Here is an 8670-nt window from a genome sequence, read left to right as displayed (position 1 = left end):
AAGTAAGCAGTTTACTGGGTTAAACTCTCTTGAAAACTTGTCAGGTGTCTAAAGTTGAATATCTGGTACAAATCGTACAAAAAAGCTGACTTTTTTTTTAACCCTGCTTCATTTCCTTCACATGTTGTTACAAAATAGCTCAAATATACTATTTCCAGACTCTCTACACTCACTATCTTTTAAGAAAACAGCAAAATAACAAAAACAATCTCCCTAAATGAATACAGTGAATTGAGAGTTTTCCGGATTCACCTTTGCCCCCCCCGCCCCCCCGGGAAGGAGACCATTAATTTTCTGTAGGATTAAAAATTACTGCATCCCATGCGACAACGTGACTTGGTGTGGTTAACCCCTGTACGTCCCTCTGTTCAGCTGGTAGCTTTGGTGTTGGCACGTGGCTCCAGTCAGTCCCATGACCTCTCTTTATTGCAGGTCACCTCTAAATCCTTCGGAATTGTCCTGGAAGCATACTGCGTTTCCATAAACCGGGCATAGACCTGTCAGCAAAGCATATCACTGCAGACAGGTCTTATGCAAGTTGGACCTGCTGCTGGCAACTTTTCAGGAAGAAGCAGATTTGAGTTCTTGCTTATCACACTTCCTTCCCCAAAAGTAAAAGAGCAGGGCAGGACACCTCACGTACACAACATGGACATACGTTATCTGCTGTCTCTTCCCGGTATGGGATGGGCGTTTGGAAGCGCAGCTGGGCAGGAGTCCGGTTGCCCCAACAGCTCCCTCCCTGGGGTCCTGAGGGCAACCCACCCTTTGGCTCCGAGGAGAGCCGATTACAGCCCATCCACCAGGGCAGAGAAAGCGAGTGGCCTGAATGACACAGTCCCTTAAACAGGCACCTCTCTCCACCAGCAGTGCCTTCCCTTGGGTGCCTGGTCTATCCTTGGGTGATCCGCGTCCTGACATTTCTCTCCCAAAGCATTTCTAGGGAGCCTGGGTGCCTTTGTTGGCCCCTTTCTTTCATGGTGCCATTCTCTGCTGTTCAGGCAAAGCCTGTGGAAACTGCCAGTCTCTACCTGCAGTTTTCTTCCCCACTCTTTTCCATCTCCTTTCTGACCGTTGACTTTTTCTGACTATGGAGCTCCCCATAGCTCCAACGTGCAAGGCACAGAGTTCAAGGTAAAAAAGAAAGGTCACCGGTCGTTTCCCTATTTTATGCGCTACCAGATGCAAACAACATCTATACCACTTCCCTAATTTGTGCATGTGTAATCTTTTGGTTTTAAGCATTTAAGCAGGCTAAGGTCTCCAGCTGGAACAGCTGGCACAGCTGGCCAGGCTATGGTCAGGCCTCCAGACATATCTTGGAGGATAAGTGCTGATGCATAGTTCCTTTTTTGTTTGCATTTCTCCCCTACCTGAGGAAATGCACTAAAAGCAGTCATGGCAAATGCACTGGATGCCCGGGTTACTGCCAAGGGAATACTCTCTGGGGATGAAATCTCTGCTTGTCACTCAGAAGCCTGACAGAGAAAGACCTCTCTCAGAGGATCAAGAAGTCCTAAAGTTGAGGATGGACAGAGTATTCAAGCCATTGTAATCAACAGCCACAGAAGGGAGTAAAAAAATATTAAAAATGTGTATGTTCTGGTTTCCAGTTCAGAGCAGAGACCACAAAGAACCTGGAGATTATTTGCAGAGACTAAACTCCAAGAAAATCAGACTTCAACCTAGAATTTGGGCTTTCATTCATGAGTGCAGTTACCTTAGATTCTCCTGCTCATCAGTTCCTGCAAGCTTTGTACCATGAGAGAATATATTTTCTGTAACACTGAGGGGGGGGGGGGAAAATCTCAGATGAGCCTTCTTATTGATCTGAAACATACATCACAATTCAACAAGACAGCCCAAGTGCCATGTTGTATATTCAACAGCCTCAGAACTTCCTGAGCAGCTTGAGTTACTAGATCACTATGTCTTGCCCTTAGAATTTGCTTCCCTCCTAAAATAACATCCTAAAAATATACTGCTGCCATGTCGCATTGTGTTGGCTGAATGCAGCCACCCAGCATCATTGATGACCTTAGTGATCAAAGACAGACAAGAAAGAAACCCCCCAGTTCGATGGATTTTTGTTCACTTCAGAGATGTCTTTTGCCCCAATTCCCGTCTTAAGCCCAAAGTCTGAAACAGTCATTTGCTTTGCTGCTGACATTGATGTGCGTGAATAGGTAAGGCCTGCCTATGCATATGACATCAAAAAATACTCGGGAGACACGCCACTTAGCCACCACTTAGCCCACCGGCAGGGAGATGTCTCTTCCTTGGAGCAGGCCATGAGGTCCTGCTTACAGCAACACAAGTTATTATGAGAGGTTCCTGCCCCACCACCCCTTTCCTGAGGAGTTACTCACAGGCAGGTTGGTTGGTGCCACGGTGGGATGTTAAACACCAGGTTATGGATGGCGGGGATGAGAGGAGGTACGGACGCGTGCCCGGGGCAGCAGACCTCACTGGTAGCTGGAGGGAGGGCATATCTGTAATGGGCTTTTCCTTGGTGGGGCAACTGCAGGGATGTTTTTCCATCACGCTACATGTGCCTTTCCAGAGAGACGCAGAAAGCACAGCAAGGCTGAGCAGTTTTAAAGGAAAAGAAGCTCTGCCCAGGCAAGAACCACATGTTGTCAGGGGATATGTGAACCACAACGTCTTCTTTTGGGCTGGACAAGCAGTCAGTCTGACTGGTCCTCAGGGGTCCCTGTGTCCCAGGCGGTGGCAGTACTAGTTAGTGGGAAGGGATGGGCCCTGAACGTCCCCAGGGAGGGGGACCCTGGCAGTGACCTCTGCTGCCTCACGTGACATTATTTTTTTTTCCCCTTGAGTGGGAGCGGGGTTGGCAGTGGGGGGATCCTCTAATTATTTTCCGCAGATCCTTTAACCACTGGGGGAGGCATTTCGAGAGCTACAAATGACTCTTTCCGTGGCAATCACTCCTATTACGCGTCATGCTCACAAAACCCTCAACTGCAATACAATTCTTCTACCTCAATTATGGTAAGCTGCACCTAAGGAAGAAGCAGAGCTGCAGTCAGCCCCACAGAAAAAGAAATCTTGCACTCCAGAGACAAATTCAATCATTCGCAAAGAGAGCCTTTTCAGAAATGCTAGCGCGCGAGCTCTTCCTGCCAGAGGCGAGGATGATTACCCTTGCAGACTGGTGTCCTCTAAACATTGCTTAAAGAAAGTGCTGCTCCCCCGTGAAAGAGAGACGGAGACTTTGAAGCAGGAATTTCATTAAAGAGTAAACTAACCTTTCATGTTTCCTTGGCGCTGGGCAGAGAAACCGCCACTTTGTCATTGTGGTTTTGTTTCGAACTTCTTTGAAAACTGTACTGATGACTCTGTAGCTGGCGGGCAGCTTTGGTCACGGCACCTCGCGGAGGGGCGGGCGCGTGGGCGGCACAGGCTGGCAGGCGACAGGGCGCTGAGGTGGCCGTGGGAGCCCCACCGGGCTTTTTCAGTGACCCCCTGCTTCCTCCATCTCCCTCATCCTTAGATCTTGTGCCTCTCGCCTGCTTGCGGCACTGTCTCTTCTGCGCAGGGAGGAGAGGGTGAGGTCGTTTCTCACTCCGCTTCCTCCTCCTCCTCCTCCCTCACGGCTACGCGCGCACGTCCGCGCGCTGTGTTTGACATAACGCAGCCCCGGGTTCAGCCCGGGTGTTTAAGCAGCGTGGCGAGGCATACACGCTTCCCCCTCAACAACAATTTTTCCAACTGAAAGATGTTTAAAAGACCTGAACGGACTTTTCATCCCCACTCCCTCGTTGACGGCTCGGAGGGAGGGAGAACACCAAGAACACCAAGCCCCCGGCCGCCTCCCTGCCCCAGCCCGGCCCCGGGGCTGCTCCCGCTGCTCTCCTCAGCTCCAGCACTGACACCAGTGGAATTCAAGATGTCCCTTTCTACAAATGTTTCGTCTGCCATCATGCCCTGCAGACATTCTGGGGCCAAATCCAACCAGGCAACGGCTCTTTAATTGCACCTTTTGCTCATCCTGCTGGTAAATACTGCTTTCTTCATGTCGTGAGGTGGGAACTTGCTTTTGAATGGCCTTGCCCGAGACTACAAGTCAAAATGATAGGCAAGGGCTACAGCCCTTGAATCCTCTCTTCTTGCTGTCTGTGGGAAAAATCTCTTTGTGACTGCTCTGTGTTTACAGAGCCTTTCAGATAAGGCAACAGGGTGCCTTTTGGGAAAGCAGAAGGATCCCAGGGAAGTCTCTTCTCGTGCGGAGTTCCTCTGCATGCGTCTCTGACTCCGCGTTTCTGTGATGTAAGAAAGGGACCGCAAAAGCTGGCAGCAGTTCTTCCAATTACAAGGTCTAACTTACAGTTCATGTTTCAGAGAAAGAGAGCGTACGTTTGGGGATAAATTGGAGAAAACCAGTTCCCCCACTTTCTGTGGTCATTCCAGCCACAGGTTCCTGTGTGGTCCTCTGCTCCTATTTAATACCATTTCTGGTCAATGGTAGTCCGTCAATGTAAGCTGTTGAACATTACATTGTGCAAAGACTCTGCTTGAGAAAGGGCTTTTCATAAACATAGCTTGTGGGGCTTTAGCTTGAGGTCTGCGTGAAAGAGGGAGTTATCAAGACAAGCAACAGACCACTCGATCAGAAAGCAAAAGCTTAGATTCACATCCAAAGTGCTGTAAACCTAGATGGGTTGTACAGCTTATTTTACTGTGCAGACCATCTCAAACAGATTTTGTTCCCCAATTAATCTAAATTCCTCCATATTATTGCATGCAAATACCATTTTGCAGACACACAGCCGCCTGGCCCGAGCTTAACACAGCTGACTGGTTAGAATTCACTGCTGAAGAAATGCATCGAACAGAAAGGATTAAAGATGTGGAAGTTAACTTCAGATACAGTAGCAGTGACAATTTGAGGGCAGAAGCTGCCTTTTCATTATAAAAAAATTCAAATAATTTACAGTAATAAAAGGCCAAGTTACAGTGACAGCGAGAACCAGAACTGGGATTTTTTTTTTCCAACAGAATACTTTGAAAACATCAGATGTTAATGAATTTGTTTGTATGCAGTATCTTTATAGACCTATAAATACCTTTCATGCTATCAGCATTGCAGAAGAAACCACTGGGAAGTGCGATATCTCTCTCATCACATTCATCATCTATTAATTTGCCCACTATACCCTAATTCCACATCTCTTTAGAAAAGGTAGCGAAGTACAAATGAGAAAAGCAAAGCAGACGTTGTTTTTTCATGTTGAGCCTTACTCTGTAGAGAAGAAATTGCACCTCAGTGGAGCCCATGTTTGGACTCCTGAGGTAGTCACCTCCTCTAGCCCTCCTCCCAGTTCGACCCCTTGTCCTGGATACTATTTCCATCTCAGTCACTGATGTGTGACCTACCTGCTCCTGCAAGCCTGCTCCTGACCTACTGACCCACCAGCACCACTTGACTGAACACTGCTCTTCCTCCCGCCTGAAATGAAGTTATGCTTTAACTTCTCCACAGCTGATTAAGCTTAGCAATGCTGCTAATGTCAATGAAATAATTTGAGACCTCTACCAGAGCAGTTAACTTCTATTTTGCTTCCATTTTTTAAATGAATATGCAGTGGCTCAGTGGATTTAAGGGCCTCACCAGAGTACTGCCCAAGTCAGTAGGTGGCACCTGGGCACTTCCAGACTGTGTGTCCCAAAAAGAGCACCACTGTCTAAATAAGAGAAGCTGCTTGTGTTCCCCAAGTCTTGTTTCCCAAAAGGCTACTTTCTGCCCCTTGGAAAAATCAGTGATTCAGTAAATTAATTTCATTCTGTTACTGTAATTGGATTAAAAAAAAAAGAAGCATTTTACAAGACTTTCCTTGAAGTCAGTAAGCTGGAGGATTGCACTGTGACTGAGCACAAATCAAATACTTCTAGCGTTATTTGACATTTTAGTCGCGAAGAAGGAAACCTCTCTCATTACAGAACTGAGCCAAGTTGGCTTGCTGTGAATCAGACTCTCCAGAGGACACTTCCCTCTCCTACCCCCTGCTCAGCTGTACAGCAGCCTAAGCAGCAAACATCATGCAAACTAAGGCAGCCGCAGTCATCACCAGTCATCCTTTCTCCCTTTAAAATTACACTGACTCACATGGTGTATTTCTCTAACAGATGCTACCGTACAGCACAGAGCTTGTCAAGAAGGAAAGCGAGCCCACCGCAGAGTTGCACAAAAAAACGGCTTAGAAGCACCATAGATCTGTTTGCAGGAGGCTGGATCAAAATCCTTTCAGGCTCATTTTAGCGATTTACCTGAATACGCCAGAGGTGCATTTGGCTTGCAATGCTTCTGGAAAGTCTTGGCTGTGGTTTTTCAGGATGCAAGTACCAGGGCTTGGGATCACTACAGCTGACCAGCTGCTCAGAGTACAGGTACAATCTTAGAAGTCTGATTTAATATCTTGTTCTACCAGCAACGCTCGTGGCTAAATGGGAAATAAAACTAATTTATCCTTATTAGATTTGGGCTGTAATCTCATATCACCCTCAGATATTGGACTCCCCTGTCAGGCTTCCTGCTGTGCACTGGCTCTGGTTCCCAGGAAGCTCAAGAGGGCAAGGTGGATAATGAAAGAAATGTAAGTTCAAAGAAAATTCATATGTAGTTCAGTGGTTTGAACAGTAGAAACATTTAACAACCCATATATGAAACAAAAAGCAGCCTACAGATGTGGCCCATTCACCCAGAAGAAATGTTTTATTATACCAATGTGGATGCTGGCTGTGTCTGAAAATACTGGGTCCAATAAAAGCATTTCTTTGAATCCTAGGGAGCATTGCCCACTTTTCCTGAACAGAAAAAATACATGCCCAGTGTTACAGGATCAGCACCTACATCATAACTAGTTGCCCACAGGAAACAACTAGGATTTTTTTCAGGGAAGTAATCTGCTTTTTCAAAATATTGATCAGAGCAAGTATATGAGCTCTCTTATGCTTAGAATTATTATCTATATAAAAAATTAACCAAAAAATAGCTTGGGTGCAGTTAATCTTTCTTTGGTACGAAATGAAGAATAGATCTCCTGACAGGCTCTCCGTCATGTTTTCCTGCAACTTTCCATTTTTCAGTTGTAGTGGCAGTTCCCAGCAGTCTTTCTTTATAGGTGACTTCTTCTTTCACCAGAATCGTGTTTTGCCAACCCCTGACCTGCTCCTCACACAGTAGCTCAAGTAGTTGGGTGGTTCCTCTGGCAAGAGGGTTCCCAGACTTAGGAGAGAGTTACCTCTAAGTCCTCCCCTGCCACCTCTCAAAAGGCAGCGATGACCTCCTGTTTTACTTTGTTATTTACCTCCTGTTTTATTTTGTTATTTAAACCCCTCACACCATTTCTCAGAAAAAGCTTCGCCGTCCATCGTCTATACAAAACGACACAAGTTCCCTGCTAACAACAGCAGCTTTTTCAAAGGACATGGAGCGTACTTAAGAGCTCAACATTTACTGGTTTGCATTTTCTAGGAAGCAGGATTTGTCAGCCTGCATTCAAGGACCACAAAGGAGCCTATATTTTTTTTCCCGGTTCCCCATGCTGCGAACTTTCTCTTTGGGAAACTGCCAAAGCCTGTGTCAGGAGGTTGTTATTTTGCTCTCAGAGACCAAAATCAATCAATCAATCCGTGGCTTGGCAATGCCAGAACAGAAGATTAGGACTCTCAAGGCAGATTATAAACACAATCCCCTCAATTAACTTCTCCGGGATGGGCTAGAGGCAGTCAGATCCTCGTTAAGTCAATTATTAACACAGATGGTCAATGTGCATATTTTTTATGACAAATCTTATTAATTTCATGTGCAAACCAGTAAACCCAGAGAAAGGCTAAGGACCAGGGCTGCTGCCCTGCCTGCCGGGGCACCGAGGACAAGCCGCGGGAGCAGTTTGGCGCAGGTCCTGCTGCCACGTGCGAACACCCGTCCCCTTGGGCCAGCAGCGCCAGGGCTTTTGCCAACCCCCTTGTTTCTCAGGCCTGAGACCCTGCGCCCCTGCCTGTCCTTCCTGAGAGACATTATAGAGGCTTCAGGAATGGAGAGGGCTCCGAATTATGAACCTGATGTTGGGTTTTTTTTGTTTTGTTTTATTTTAAAGTTACTGTTTGCACGCCGAGGCTAGCGCTCTCGTTTTGGAGCGGGGAGGAAGGCTGGGTAGGGCGCCTCTAGCATCACCTTTCACAGACAACGTCTCTTCATAGAATCACAGCATGGTTTGGGTTGGAAGGGACCTTAAAGATCATCTAGTTCCAGCCCCGCTGCCATGAGCAGGGACGCCTTCCGCTAGACCAGGTTTCCCAAAGCCCCATCCAACCTGGCCTTGTCCCTCTCAAGGGAGAAAGCTCAACAGGCACCCACAGTCCCTACTCTTTGCCTGTATAGTTTTATCCATAACTAACTTAACTCTCAGTCAATTTTAAGTGCTCAGTTTTCTGGGCCTGAAAAAGCTTGCGAGTGCACGTGCGTTTTTTGCAGCTGGAAAGCAGGCACCAAAAACTTGCACTGAAATTACTCTGACAACTCAGCTCTGCTGCAGTTTTGCTGCCAACACAATCATCATCCTTAGAAAGCCCTTCCATAATACCCCATTGCATTTTTAACAACTGAACTTACCTGCCTTCTTCCAGATTTTTCCAGGATTGAGCCTTAAA

Source organism: Phaethon aethereus (genome assembly GCF_964289735.1).
Source record: "Phaethon aethereus genome assembly, chromosome: 1".
Classification (NCBI taxonomy): Eukaryota; Metazoa; Chordata; class Aves; order Phaethontiformes; family Phaethontidae; genus Phaethon; species Phaethon aethereus.
Note: the sequence above shows the minus strand (reverse complement) of the source record.